Here is a 16,437-nt window from a genome sequence, read left to right as displayed (position 1 = left end):
AGCAGATAATGACAGTTAAAAAGAATGAACTAGCCTTTTCTGTGCTTTAAAAGTGCTTTTACTGCTGTTTAAATTGTATTTCTGACTAAAAAAAAATCCTATCTGTTTGCTCATTTTCCACCATTTTCTCTTGCTAGAATAGTCCAGATTTCAGATTTGCTGATTTCAGGACTGTATTTTGAGTTTCTGAGTTGTCCAGATCTTGCTGTGATAGAGGGAAGTCTTTTTGCTTATCAGTTGGAGTGGTAAGCACTGAGCAGCCTATCTATCACTAGAGGACTGGTTTCCCGCTCTGAAATTTTACCTTATTGGCAGTTTTGGGCTGCTTTCTATCCCTTTTAACTTTCTGCCTTAAAAACCCATGTTTGTATGGGTTTGTACAAAACACAGCACTGCTAAGCTAAGGTAAACTATTACCGGTGCCAGAAAGTCTACTCTTCAAATTGTCCCTTAGATCTTGCCAGTTTTCATCTTTTTGCTCTCAAACTAGACTAAGTACAGCACTTGCTCAGAACTTTCTGCAGCTTTTATCGTAGCATATATACTGCTACCAGCACTAAACTTTCCATATAGGAAAGTATAAAACAGCTTCAGTACTTAATAAAGTGAGCACCTCTCCAGGCATGTCTAAAGGACAGTTCCCTGTGCTTTCTCCTGTTAACCTGGTGAACCTGGGCATCATGAGGCAATGTAGCAAATGCCTCATGTACACAGACAACCCTCTCCTCTTACATCCCAACACTATGACTTGTAAGAGATGCACATATATTGCCAAACTGGAAGCCAAGCACTCTCCAGCCAAGACTGGATTAGCCAGTCAACAGAAGGTTAACACCTGCACCACACCACATGGAACACATAGCCCTCCAGAACATACACCATCACAACCCTCACATAGTATCACTAAGCAAACACACACTTTTGCTGAGGCTCTCAATAAAAATCTGCCAAAACAACAGAGACCTCAGAGGCAGAAGCACAAGCAACCATCACATCCCAACACAAATCATGAGACACATAGCTCACATAAACAGTGTGCCACTCAACCAGAGCCCCTAAGGCAAAACAGCTTACCAAATACATTAGTCATAGGCACACTGACATCCCACTCACTAGGCTGAATAAGGAGAAGGTTACAATCAGCTGCCTCTCTGGTGCCAGGATCCACCATATAATGCATGCACTTAGGTCACTCCTCGACAGGTACAAATATCACTCTGTCATTGTTCATGTTGATGTGAATGACCTGAGATGTACTTCCCTGGACTACATGAAAAGAGCCCTGAGTATCATCCTACAATCACCCAGAATGATACCACAGTACAAGCAAAAAATTATTGACTTCAGCAATTGGCTACATTTCTGGTGTCATTCTAAGGAGATCCAGTATCTGTCTGCCTGGGATGACATGATTGACAGACCTCGATGCTTTGCCAGAGATGGCCTGCATCTGTCACCCCTGGGATTCCGGATACTGGCCAAGGCTCTTGCCACCCCATAGTGCCTTTTTAAGCAACGTCCTGAAGACAAAATTACCACCTTAAAAGATACAAGCAAACATAATCTGAGGGTTATGCTACTCAACGCTAGAAGTCTAAATCTCAAAATGCACTCACTCAAAGCACTCCTTAAAATGGAGAACATAGACCTATGTGCAGTAACAGAGACCTGTTTCAAGGCTCCAGAGAGCACCCCAGCACTACCAGGATATAATTCATACGACACCTTTTGGGCCCTAAACCTGGTCCAAATCCTAAAGGCGGTGGTGTTTCCATATCCATAAAGGATATGTACACCTCCAGACTAGTAGCCCAACATAACACATCAGAAATACTTCAGGTACAACTAACACTGGGTAAAACTGCAATCCAGGTTGTAGCCTGCTATAGATCCCCCACCATGTCCGAAAACTCCCACTCCACATTCCTAAACACACTGGAAAATATTAAGGTACAATTCAATACCCTTATACTGAGAGACTTTAACTACCCCTCCATTAAATGGGAAAAGTACTCATGTACCAATGCACTTGCTCAATGTTTTCTGGAATTCATTAATTCAAACGCCCTGGACCAACTCATTCTTTGCCCCACCTGGGGAAGAAACATCCTTGACTTGGTCATTACTAACATGGGTGTCCATTGCTCTACACAAGAAATCAACACTTCCCTGGTCAGATCTGACCACAAGCTAATAATCATGGATATCCACATCCCACCCTCACCCCCATAAAGGAAACCACCGTGAAAAACTTCTCCAAAGCCAATTTTGAGCTTCTAAAAACAGAGGTGGCAAACTTCACGTCGCCCATTCAAATGGAAAATAGGTGCATGACAGTTGATTCATACACCAATGCACTGTATGAGCACATGCACAACTGTACCAAACAGAACCAAGACGCTCTCCTCCAAAAAAGGAAGCCAGTCTGGTGGACCACTGCCATAAACAGGCTCTGCAACAAAAGGAAGAAACTGTTGCAGAAAAGGGTGATGCCACAAGACTGGAAAACCTCCCTTGTCAGCCTCAGCAGAAAACTGAGATTCCCTCATCAAATCCTCTAAAGCTAGCTATGAAAACAAAATTGCTGCAGATACTAAGGACAAGCATAAGGCATTCCATAGTTATGTCAAGAACTTACAGGGCAATACTCAGATCTGCTCTGAGCTACAGCACAATGGCAGCATGTATACCGAGCCAACTGATATTGCCAATATATTGGCTGACAGGTTCATGCGAACTTTACCCCCCTTTCACCCCCTAAAGGGCCAATCACAATACCTGAGGAATGCCAAGTCCCTAGTATCCCAGCTGCACAGGTAAAAAACGCACTGTTCAAAGCCAAGAATACTGCTTCCATGGGACCTGACTAATTCATGTAGAGCACAGCCAGGGATGCACCACACCTGAGTGCCCTGTTCAATCGCAGCCTCACTTCAGGCTTTGTACCTTCAGAATGGCACACTGCTATGGTCATCCCACTCCACAAAAACGGGGTGACTACTGACCCCGGGAACTACTGCCCCATTAGTCTGATGAGTCTGATATGTAAGGCTATGGAACGCATCATCATGGACCTTATAAATAGGGATAGGGAATCTCCAAACTCTGGACCCCATGCAGTTTGTGTTTGTGAAAGGTAGATCATGCCTGCTCAACCTGATAGACTTCTTCGAGTCTGTTACCAAAGCTGTAGATGAAGGCAAAGTAGTTCACACAGCCTACCTCAATCTTGCCAAGGCCTTTGACACCATCCCTCACTCAGGAATCATAGATAAACTCACTAAACTAGGCATAAACCCCTATGTCATAAGATGGGTTGCCAACTGGTCCACTGACAGAACCCACACTGTCAAAGTAGCTGACTCCAAATCTGACTACTGACCATTTACAAGTGGAGGCCCACAGGGATCAGTCCTAGGTCCTTTCCTGTTTGGCATCTACTTCTCTGAAGCTTAAGCCAATACAAATGGACTATGGCTGGCCAAGTTCGCCGATGATTGCAAACTGGGAGCCATTATTGATTTACCAACTGATTTAGACATTCTACAAAAAGGCCAAACTCCGACCAGTGATTGGTGCCAGAGCCATGGCCTAAAGCTCAATGCTAAAAAGTGCATTGTCATTCCCTTTGGGAAAACCTAAGTACCCATGAACAACCACATCAGCAGTAGTCCACTAAACACCGAAGGTGTGATAAGAGATCTGGGGACACAGGTTGACAGCAACCTCTCCTTTGATAAACACATTGCCACTGTAGTCAGAAAGTCCTTCTATGTGGCACATCTCATTACAAAAGGTTTTTCCTCCAGAAAGAAGGCAGTCATAATCCCTCTCTACTCATCCCTCATTAGACCTATTATAGAATACAATGCCCCATTTGGCATGTACCTCACTAGATACCTACTACAACTTGAAAGGCCACAAAAATACCTCACTAAGAGGATCTTAGACCTTAAACACATGCCCTATATGGACAGACTCAAAAACCTCCAGCTATACTCTGTCTCTTATCGCTTGCTTAGAAGTGATCTTTGCTTGACCTACAAAGCCATGTCTGACCCAGAGCTGTTAGATATGCTACATCTAAAAAAATCCCAATCCCTCCATGTCACATGCTCCAGGGACCTCAACCTCATTACCACAATAAACAGAATGTGCTGGAGGGACAGATTCCTAACCCAGAGACTCCCCATACTTTGAAACAAAATTCCCATCCACATCAAGCAATTCATTGCTTCATTGGCCCTCTTCGAAAGAAATCTTGATGAGTGGATGGGCAATAGAAAGTTCACCCCGGGGATCACATCAGTGGCCTTGCTCGATAGTGGCACTGCAAACTAACATCGGGAAGCAAGATGCCAGAGAATCTTCTTGGGCTAGGTTTATATAGGCTTCAGGGCTGTTAGCCTAGTACATACCTATGAACCTATGAATCTATGAAAAATTATATCAAGAAATTAAAACACTCAGCCCTCTTTTTATGTATATGAAATATTACAAAGATCACAGCAAACCACATCTTTGGATTTTGTAGATCTTTAGCTGTGAGCTGACTTGCCTGGAATTGTCTAAATGAAGAGACTAATCCTGAACTAGCCTGACATACACTCTGTACATAAGAATGAAACTAGGGTTTAATATCAACAGACAGATCACTTAAAAATACAATTCAGTGCAACTATGTACTGGAATTGCTAATGCCAGATTTAACACCTTATATAAGGTAGATATAGTCTGTTAAAATGAATTAAAAATCAGATTAAGAAATGAAAAAAAAAATATTTTCTAAATAATAGAGTGTTCCCTAACTGAGGATTTCCCAACATTTAATCCTAACCCTGTCCAAACCACATCCACTTTCAGCTTCAAAGCTGTGCCCATATCCTTTATAAAATGTCTCAAACAAATTCAAACTGTGTTCTACTTCAGCTGATGACCATCTAAGCACGTACTTTAAAATACCAGCCAGTAGCATTCCCTATCCTGTTTCAATCCTAATAAATAGGTCATTCCAGAAATCCCACATCCCCTCTCCCTAGAAAAAGGCACACATTATCTTTCTGCACAAAGGAGAAAATATAAAAGACATTACTAACTTTAGAGCTATAGCAATCTTATCTCCCTCCCACTCTAAAATACTTGAAAAATTTATTCAAAAACAATTGCTAAACTATCTCCTGCAGGACAAGCTCCTATCCCCAACACAATATGGCTTCCTTCCTTCCCATGGTATTAACACTGCACTTCTAACCTATATAGATACTGTCAATAAAGCTAGAGATAACTGCAAATTATTCTCCTCCTTATTTCAAGACTTGTATTAAGTCTTTGACACTCTTTGTCACAGCAAACATCTTCAAATGTCTGCATTAGATCTCTCTCTGCCCACCTTTCTATGGTTCAAAAGCCACCTGTCCAATAGGTAACAGTCAGTAAAAGGGCACTGCAACCTTTCTCCATACCTCCCAGTCACTGCTGGTGTAGCACAAGGCTCCTTCCTTGGTCCTCTCCTTTAACATTCTCGTCACATACCTCCCAGTCACTGCTGGTGTAGCACAAGGCTCTTTCCTTGGTCCTCTCCTCTTTAACATTCTCGTCATCAGATCTCCACACGCCCACATGGCAGGCCTCCCTAATACAGTCAGATGATTTCATTCTCATTTGCTCATCTGAAAACATGGCAGACCTCCAAAAAATTACTCAGGAATCCTTAACAGCCATCAAATATTGTTTTGTAACTCTCAACATAAAATAAAGCAACTGCTGCCTTTTCCCCAAATGCCTCTTTCATGAAAAAAACAAAACTTAAAGTAGTCTCTCTTTATAATGCAACCATTGAAGTTACTTCTCATAGCAAATTTTTAGGGAAGATATATTGATGATAATCTTAAATTCAACCTGCATATACAAAATAGCATAAGAAAAACTCATCAAAAACTAGCGATGCTTTATAGAGCAAAAACTTTCTCACCAGCCCAACTAAAACTACATTTGACACTACTTATCTCCTCCCCACACTTCTTTAGGGTACTCCCATCCTTACTAATCTTCAGACATCAGAAAAATCAAAACCTAAACAATGTTATAACAAAGTGCTAAATTTGCAGCAAATACCGCTTTTAACCTCTCCCCCCAACTGTATAGCAGTAAAATGCCTAAATTGGTAATAACTACTGCAAAAATTAACACATACACAACTTCTTACTACCTATCAAAAATATCCTAGTCAGTCGTTATGATCAATGACCAAAAACCCCTGTCTCTCCACGAACTTATCTAATCTCCTGGGCATTGTCTATACTCATACCATGTTGCTAAGGCCTGAACTCCTTACCTGTACCAGTCAGGTCAATAGCCTCTTTCTCATCCTTCAAAAGCATTCTGAAATACTTCCTAGCAAAAAGCTGGCTCTGTTGTTGCTTAACACTAGGATAAACTATATCCCTGAATGTGAACAGATACCTATTCATGTATTACAGGTCCTTACTCTCCCTTCTTCATTCACTTCATAGGTTCATAGGTAAGTACTAGGCTATCTGCCCGAGGGCATTTATAAGCCTGGCCAGAGTGTGTCAGCTTTCACCGCCCCATTGATTAATTAACTGAGCCTCTGTCAAGAAGAGCCAATGAAGTGATCCCAGGGGTGTATTTTCTGTTACCCATCCACTCATCAAGGTTTCTCTTGAAGAGTGTTAGTGAAGGGCTCTGCCTAATGTAGTTAGGAATTTTTTCCAAAGCATGGGTAGTCTCTGTGACAGGACTCTATCCCTCCAGCATGTTCTATTTATTGTTGTGGTGAGGTTTAGCTCACTAGAGCGAGTGGCTTGCAGTGACTTGGATTTCTTTAGGTGGAGCATGTCCATCAATTCTGAGTTGGACATGGCTTTGTAAGTCAGGCAGAGATTACCTCTGAGTAAGCAATATGCCACTGAGTACAGCTGGAGTTTTTCCAGTCGGGCTGCATAGGACATCTGTTTGAGACCAGTAATCCTCTTGGTGAGGTACTTTTTTGGTCTTTCCAGCTGTTGGAAGTGTCTTGTGAGGTACATCCCAAACGGGGCATTGTACTCTATAATGGGTCTGATGAGTGATGAATAGAGGGGCACTATAACCTCTTTATTTCTAGATGCGAACCCTTTAGTAATTAGATGGTCTACATAGAAGGATTTCCTAACTACTTTGGCAATATGATTGTCAAAGGAGAGATTACTATCTACCTGGGTCCCCAGATCTCTTATTACCTCTTCTGTATTAAGGGGGCTGCCACCTATGTGGTAATTCATGGGTGTTTTGTTTTTCCCAAACAGGATGACTATGCATTTTTTGGCATTTAGCTCGAGACCATGACTTTGACACCAGGTGTCCATCTCAGTAAGGCCCTTTTGGAGAATGTCCGTGTCAGCCGGAGAGTCAATTATGGCTCCCAGTTTGCAGTCATCGGCAAACTTGGTTAGCCATAGTCCTCCTGTGTTTGCCTGTACTTCTGAGAAAAATATGCCGAACAGTAGGTGTCCCAGGACCAAGCCTTGTGGGACACCACTTGTGACTGGTTTAGAGTTGGACCTGGAGCCCACTATTCTTGCTGTGTGAGTTCTGTCTGTAAGCCAGTTGGCAACCCATCTCATGACGTAGTGGTTTATGTTCAGGCTGGTTAGTTTTTCTATAAATCCCGAGTGGGTAATGGTGTCAAAAGCCTTGGCAAGGTCAAGGTAGGCTCTGTGAACTACCTTCCCCTCATCTATGGCCTTGGTGACTGTCTCAAAGAGGTCAACCAGGTTTAGTAGGCATGATCTGCCCTTAAAGCCGAACTGGGTTGGGTCAAGTGTTTGGAGGTTCCCAATATCTTTGTTAATGAGTTCCATGATGATGCGCTCCATAGCCTTGCAGACCAGGCTAGTCAGGCTTATGGGGCGATAGTTACCAGGGTCAGTCGTGGCCCCTCCTTTGTGGAGCAGAATAACCATTGCTGTGCGCCATTCTATGGGCACGTAGCCTGTGGAGAGGCTGAGGTTGGACAGTGTGTTTAGGTGGGGGGTAAGTTTGTTCTGTAGTTCGTGCAAGATGCAGCCTGGTACACCATCTGGCCCCATTGATGCTGTGCTTTTGGCTTTTGAAAGGGCTGTTTTCACCTGTGCGTCTGTGATTTCCGGGACACTACACTTTTCCGGTATTTTTGTGGGCCCTTTTGGGGGTGAGAGGGAGGTGAAGTGTGCAGTGAATCTATCTGCCAGGATGTTGGCAATATCAGTAGGTTCAGTATATTTTGTGCTATTTTGTACTAGCTCAGAGCATATCTACGAGTTGCCACTTAGATTCTTGACATAGCTAAAGAAGGCTTTGTGGTTATCTTTTGAATCCTTGGCTATTTTTCTTTCAAAGTTAGCCTTGGAGGATTTTATGAGGGACCTTAGTTTCTTACTGATACTGATCGGGGATGTCTTTCCTTCTTGGGATTTGCTTTTTTTCTGAACTAGTTTCCTCCTTCTATTGTATAGCCTATTTATGGCAGGGGTCCACCAGACTGGTTTCCTTCTCTTAGGGGAGTGAGTCTTGGTTTTGCTAGGGATGGCACGAACCATGCATCCTTGTAGGTGCTCATAGAGTGCATTAGTAAAGGTTCCTGCATCTTGGTCACTGTTATCCTTTAGGGTGGGGGCTGTGAAACTTACCATCTCTGTCTTAAATAATTTGCTATAGAAAAGTTTTTCATTGTGGTTTCCTTGGCTGGAGGTGGTGGTGTGGTGTGGATATCCAGAGTGATTAGTTTATGGTCTGATCTAACCAGTGACAGGTTGACCTCTGGTGTGGAACACCTGTCGCCCATGTTGGTGATGACGAGGTCCAATATGTTTTCACCTCTGGTAGGGGAGTTTACCAGCTGATCCAGGGCATTTGAGTTGATAAATTCCAGGAAGCACTGGACCTGAGAGTTTGTAATTGAGTAGTTTTCCCAGTTAACAGTAGGGTAATTGAAATCTCCCAATATCAGGGTGTTCGGTAGGACCTTCATGTTTTCCAGTGTCTCCAGAAAGGTGGATTGGTGGTCCTGGGTCATGGAGGGTGATCTGTAGCAGACCACAATTTGCATTGCAGATTTGCCTGATGTTAGTTGCACATGGATGATCTCAGAGGTATCATGCTGCGCCACTAACCTAGAGGTGTAGGTATCCTTGATGAATATTGATACACCCCCTCCTTTTGTGTTTCGGTCCATGTTCTGTGGCCAAAATGTGTGGTATGAGTTGTAGCCCGGTAGTGCTGGGGTGCTCTGTGGAGCCTTGAACTAGGTTTCAGTTACTGCACAGATGTCAGCGTTCTCCATACTGAGGAGTGCTTTGAGCGCATGCATTTTGAGATTTAAACTCCTGGCATTGAATAGCATAACCCTCATTTTTTTATTTGTGCTGTTTACGGAGGTGGGTTTGACTTTTGAGCCTTGCCTAAAAAAGACACTATGGGGGCAGCAAGAGCCTTGGCCAGTATTCAAATGCCTAGGGGTGACAGGTGCAAGCTGTCTCTTGCGAAGCAACGAGGCCTGTCGAGCATGTAATCCCAGGCTGACAGACACTGGGTCCCCTTTGAATGACACCAGAAGCTTAGCCAATTGTTGAAATTGATCATTTTTCTTTATACTGCGGTATTCTTGGTGACGGCAGGATGCTACTCAGGGTCAGGGACATACACACCTGGGCTACATGATCAGAGAGCTCTTCCATGTCTCTTTTCATGTAGTCCAGGGAGGTACATCTCAGGTCATTCACACCAACATGAACAATGACAGAGTCATATTTGTACTTGTTCTGGAGTGACCTGAGTGCTTGTGTTATGTGGCGGATGCTGGATCCCGACAGGAAGCTAACAGTAACCTTCTCCTTGTCCAGCCTAGTGAGTGGGACATCAGTGTGCCTGACTATAGAGTTGCCTATTACTAGTGTGTTAGGTATGTTATTTCACCTTAAGGGCTGTGATTGTGTGGCACACTGATTTTGTGTTTTATGTGTTGACTGGTTTATGACGGGAGGTGCAGGTTTTTTGGGTGTCTGCTTTGGAGGTCTGTGATGCTTTTGCAGATTTTTATTTAGAGCCTCCAAGTATGATTTTGTGTATTTATGTGTATTTTTTGCCAGTGCTGGTTTAGTACGTCTATGTGAGACTGGAGGTGTGGTGCAAGTGTTAACCTTCTCTTCATGACTGACTGTTCTAGTTTTGGGTGGAGAGAGCTTAGCCTCCAGTTTAGCTATATAATTGCATCTCTCACATATGTTAATGTTTTGTGGTAGGAGGAGAGGGTTTTCTGTGCACATGAGGCAGTTGTAACATTGCCTCAAGATACCCAGGTTCACCAGCTGGACTGGAGAGTATACCTGAAATTGCCCTTTGGTCATGTCTGAATAGTAGGGTGAGCTGCTTAGTCGCTTGGTTGGTGAGGGCTGAATAATGAGCCTTGCCCTGTTGGGTAATCAAGTGTCAGGGTATATTAGTGCTCGCTATTAGGTCTGAGCAAGTGCTGAACTGTAGGATGCTTTTTAAGTGCTTAGGTTGAGAGTTCGACTACTTTCAAGAGGAAAACTGAAGAGGAGACTTGGTGAAGCTGGGATAAATTTAGCCTTAGCTAACCGGCGCTGACTGGACATGCAAAACCATGCAAACGTGGTTTTTACAGCAGGGAAATGAAAGGGATAGAAATTAGCCCAAAATGGACTATAAACCACTAACTTCTGGGCTGGAACCCCTCCTCCAGTGACAGATGGCTGCTCAAAGCTCCCTCTCTCACAGGTGAACAGAGAAACCTCCCTCTATCCAAGTAAGGTATGGGCAACTCAGAAAATTGTAACAGCCCTGAATTCAGCACTAGCATGAAAACTGGACTATACTAGCTTAGAAAGGTGAGAAACAAGGACATTTTTTTTTCAAAAGATAAGCCAAAAACAGTAAGAAATACATTTAAAACAGCTTTAAATGACTACAAACAGTAAACACTATATTTAAAACAGCTTTAGATGACTACAAGCAATCAGAAAAGGCTTTTAAACAAATTATCCAATTAACCAGTAAAAAAATCTCAAAACTGAGCCCTGTTCCTGTAGTCTTTAATCAGACAAGTTCTAACTGCACACGCCTGCCACTGAGGTGCAGGGAAACCTTCTCCAAAAAAGAAGGCCTGGATTAGTGCTCAAGTTATACAAACAAAGCTAGATTCAGCAGGCCTGGATCTAGTCTATGCTACAGCAAACAGGGTGCACCAATTTCAGTAAGAAACAGTTCAAATATGCAGGCACTATAAGCCTTTAATCAGAAATTCCCAGCTCAGAAGGGCAGAGTCCAGCCTCTCCTCCCACAAGAGTGCAGACCACGAACCTTCTTAATGTAAAATAACTGGACTGAAGCCCAAGTGCTTATACCAGAACGAATACACTTTTAGAATAACAGACACTGAGCCCTCAATCAGCAGTTCCCAACTTAGAAGGATGCAAGCAACCTGTCCTGCCACAACAGTGCAGACCACAAACCTTCTTAATGTAAAACAACTGGTCTGAATTAAGGACTTCCTTAATTCTATCAATTTCTCTCCCCCGGCTTTCTTAATAAATATACAATAAGCCTGCCTTTCTCTCATTTCATATTGCAGTTCCTGTTTGTATTATACAAACTTACAATTAATTAACCTATAAACTGGCTTACATTTCTCTAAATATTATATCATTGTCATATAACTTGTATGTATTCTTAACCAATGTTTTCATACTATGCCTAACTTGGTATAATTATCTAAACTGTATTTTTTAAAGCTTATAAGATTATTTTTTAAATGTTTTGTAATACTTTTGGAGCTTTTCTCCCTGGGTCTCCACTAAAATTTGGCAGTTACCTAGTCAGACATTCCATAAATCTAACGTCAATAAATAAACAAACAAATAAATAACACCAGCAACATAGTACAAACAAATAAATAAAAGCACTTATCTTTCTTTTGCTATGTAATGGAACTAATAATACACTGCAACAGTAATTTAAAAGATCATAGCAAAGCAGCATTGGAATTCTTAGACCCTTGGTTCTGAGCTGACTGGCTTGGAATTGCCTTAATGCAAAGACAAGTCCAGAACTAGCCTGATATACCTAAGACTGAAACTAGGGTTTAACACCAAAGTTAATCCATGTAAAAGCAAAATGCAGTGCAACTATGTACTGGAATTACTTATGTAGGCTTAAAGATCTTAATCAAAACTGATACAGACTGTCAAAATGAAAATCACATCAAGAAATGAAAACACCTGACTTGCTTTCTCTTTGTAATAGGACTATTGCAATTGAACAATAATTTAAAAGATCACAGTAAACAGAAGCTTTGGAATTCTTAGACCCTTAGATAGTCCAGGAATCCCCTTAATACAAAGACTAATCCTGAACTAACCTGACAGACAGTATATAAGAATGAAACTAGGATTTAATACCTACAGTTAGACCACTTAAACAGCAAAACACAGTGAAACTATATACTGAAATTACTAATATTAACTTAAAGACATTAGCTAAAGCAGGTATTTAAAAGACATTTAAAATGAGTTTAAAATCAGATGACAAAATGAAAAAGACATCTTTCTTTCTCCAACTGAAATATTACAATAAAACAGTAATTTAAAATATCACAGCAAACAGAAGCTTTGGAATTTGTAGACCCTTAGCTCTGAGATGGCATTCATGGAACTGCCTTAATGCAGAGACTAATCCTGAACTAATTTTTAACACCAACAGATAGCTTACTTAACCTACAAAATGCAGTGTGACTATGTACTGGGATTACTAATATAGGCTTAAAGACCTTAGTTAATGCAGAAACAGACTGTTAAAATGAATTTAAAATCAAATAGGTTCATAGTTATATACTAGGGTAACAACCACCATTGCTTTAATTCAACTCAGTTGTGTCCCTTTGTATTATGGGTATTTATTAGGAGGGGGGCATGTTAGCAAGGCAGTTTCTAGAGGTTATTTTGGGGGTATGTTAGTTTGGACATTACTGTTTGCTTCTCTATCAGAGAAATGGAGGTCAGATCTGGGGTGAATTTCCAATTTCCCATATTCAAAGTTACACTTAAATAGGGTTAGGCATAGACTCTGTTTCACTTGGATGGAGAGCCTGCTCCAGAGCATTGAGAACCTCTGAGAGAGACATTTGTCTCACCAACATTTCTTTTTTTATGTCACAAGAAACATTTAAAACTTTGGCTCTAGCGGTTCTGATGTGGTTCATTTTGCAGATGTGCAAAAAATCTGTCAGAGTTGGATCCAAGGATGCTTTGTATGCCAAGTATAAATCACTTCTAGTAACCTGTAGGAGACCGAATATAGAGATAGAGCTTTAAAGCTGTCCATATAGGACAATGTGTTTATATCCTGGAATCTTCTGGCAAGGAACCTTTGTTCTATATGTACGGTCAGGTACATGCTGAAGTGAGCATTATATGTGACATTAAGACTTCATTGGAGCTGGATACTATGGCCTTACTTATAAGTTGGGTGACATAGAATGATTTTCTTACTACTATGGCCATATGTTGGTCAAACACCAGATTACTGTCTGCATATGTTCCCAGATCCTTGTCTACTGGGTCAACCCTTATTCATGGAGTAATTAGCCTGGGTTGCAGTTTTCCCAAAAGGCATTATTATGCATTTCTTGGCACTGAGTTTTAGTCTGTGACTTTGACATCAGTCATTTGCCTGTGTTAGACACTCTTGTAAGATGTTTGTGTCATGGCTGTAATCTAGGATAGCTCCCAGTCTGAAGTCATCTGTGAACATGATCAGAGAGGGGCCCTTGAAATTAGACTTCACCTCTGAACAAGAAATGAAAACATTTATCTTTTTTCCTCTATGTAATGAAACTATTACAATTCAACAATAATTTAAGAGATCACTGCAAAATGCAGTTTTGGGATTCTTAGACTCAGCTCTGAGATGACTGGTCACTGGTATGGAATTGCCTCAATGCAAAGACTAATTCCGAACTAGCTTGACATATGCTCTATATATAAGAATGCGGCTGAGGTATAAGATCAACAGAAAGACCCCTTAAACAGCAAAATGCAGTACAACGATCTACTAATTAGTATTGTTATCTTAGAGGCCTAAGCAAAAGCTTAAGGTCTGAACTGCCTTAGCCTGACGTACACTCAGTACATAAGAATGACAGTAGGGTTTAATAACAGCGGATAGAACATTAAACAGTAAAATGCAGTTCAACTATATACTGGCACTACTAATATTCATTATTTATTTTATTTTACATTTGTTGACTGGGTTAGTTCGACTGAGCTAAGTAGCCCTTTTTCAGCACAGGCCCGGGGAGAAAAGCTCCACAATTTTACAATTTTACTGTTAACAGTGTCAGCGGGTTACAATGTATACATACAATGAAATACATTTTATCAGAAAAATAATAGTGGAAAAAAACATAATAAGCATACATAACAGAAATTATTAGATGCAAAATGTTTTCAATAAACAGTGAAAAGAGTTCATAGTGTATGTAGTTATTTCATGAGATGTGACATTAGAAATGGAGATAGATGGAGAAGAAGCGTGATACTTTGAAGAGGTTTACGAGCCAAAAAGGTTTGACGTTTTGGTGATTAAATATGAATTAATGGGCTAGATCAGGGAGGATGAGTGCAGAGGCAGGACCAGTGAGTTTTGAGGTACTGTCTAGTGGCAGTTTTGAATTGATGTAGATGTTTGAGGGACCTAATTTCTAATAATTTGTTCCATGATATGATAGGATTGTAACTGTAGAGGTTGCAGTGATTTTAGTCTTAGATTTGTATATTTGTAGTAGGTTATGGTCAGAGTTACATAGGGACCTAGTGGGGGAATATTAAGAGATGAGGGGAGATAGGCTAGGGCAGAAGGATTTCAGGTATTGGATACAGTGATTTATTTGTAGTTGAGAGAGTAGAAGCTGGTGAGGTAATTCCAGCCAGTTTAAGTATCTTAGTGAAAGACAGTAATGCAATTTATAACTTTGGTGAGCAGAGAATCTGGCAACCATGTAGGTAGACTCTAGTTTAGTTAGTAGTGTGGAGTTAAGACTGGTAAGAATTTGGCAGCTATATAGAAGGCTAGGTAGGATGCACACGAGAGAGGGCTATTTTTGCTTTATTAGTTAGAAAAGTTTTGTTTCAATAAAGAAGGCCATGTTTTTGGTGTACTTTTTGATGTAGTTGTTTACATGTATATCAAACTTGAGTTGGTCATCTGTCATTACTCCTAATAGTTTTATACTAGGTTTAACATTAATGGAGGTGTTATTGAGGGACAGTACAGAAAATGTAGATTTAAGGTAGGTGAAGTTCTTTGGGAGAAATAGAAAGAGTTTTGTCTTTCTAGGGTTAAGAATTAGCTGGTTGTCACAGAGCCAGGATTCAATTGAGTTAAAAGATGCTTGAATTGCAGAGATAAGGTCGGAAGGAGTATCTGCAACGGTGATGACGGTGGAGACATCTGCGTATTGTACAAGGGATGACTGTGGACAGGAGGTGTAGAGCAGATTAGTGAATATATTGAAAAGTAATGGGCCAAAAATAGATCCTTGGAGGACTCCCATTTTCACAGGAAGAGGAGAGGAGTGAGCTGAGAGCCATCTCACTGTTGTAGATGGTCAGTGAGATAGCTGGAAAACCAGGTAGTAGTAGAGGAAGAGAAGTTTAGGTCAGCCAGTTTGTTCAGCCGAAGAGGGTGAGAGACCATATCAAAGGTTTTTGAAAGGTCGAGCAATAGGAAGGAGACCAACTTAATATTAACTCTGGCTAAAGCAATAGTATTAATGAAAGATATAAGGGCAGCTGTAGTGCTATGTTTAGGGCAAAAACCATGCTTTGTAGGAGTGAGCAAGTTTTCCTGTAGAAGGTATTTCATGATTTGCTTGTGTATACATTTTCCAGTATTTTTAGTGATTAGAGGATTGCGATGGGTCTGAAGTTTGTAAAGACAGTGGAGTTACCTCCTTTGTGAATGGGTATGGTGTAGAATTCTTTCCAGACAGATGGGACCTTAGATTCTGAGATGGAGTGATTTATTCAGATTGATACAGGGAGGGCAAGGGAGATAGGGAGGCAGGTTGTCAGCAGAAGCAGAGCAAGCTTGAAGTTTAGACAGCAAGGATTTTATATCAGTAGTAGGTACAGTCATAAGTGAGAAAATGGTAGAGGAGTTGAGAGTAGGAGAGGATTTGGAAACGTTAGCTGAATTGGTAGTAGAGGACAAGGAATGTATCAACTTAGATATGGATTAAATGAAATAGGAATTGAATGAGGTAGCTGTTCTGGTGAGTTGTTTGGGCAGGGGTTGGATGAGAAAGGGTTACCAGGGTGCAGGATTTAGTCTATAGAGTTCCAAAATTTCTTGGGATCTGTTTTTTGGCCAGTTTGGGGGTTA

Source organism: Protopterus annectens, chromosome 9.part0, assembly GCF_019279795.1.
Source record: "Protopterus annectens isolate FY-2018-M chromosome 9.part0, PAN1.0, whole genome shotgun sequence".
Taxonomy (NCBI): Eukaryota; Metazoa; Chordata; order Ceratodontiformes; family Protopteridae; genus Protopterus; species Protopterus annectens.
The sequence above is the reverse complement of the archived record's forward strand: the minus strand, read 5'-3'. Positions refer to the sequence as shown.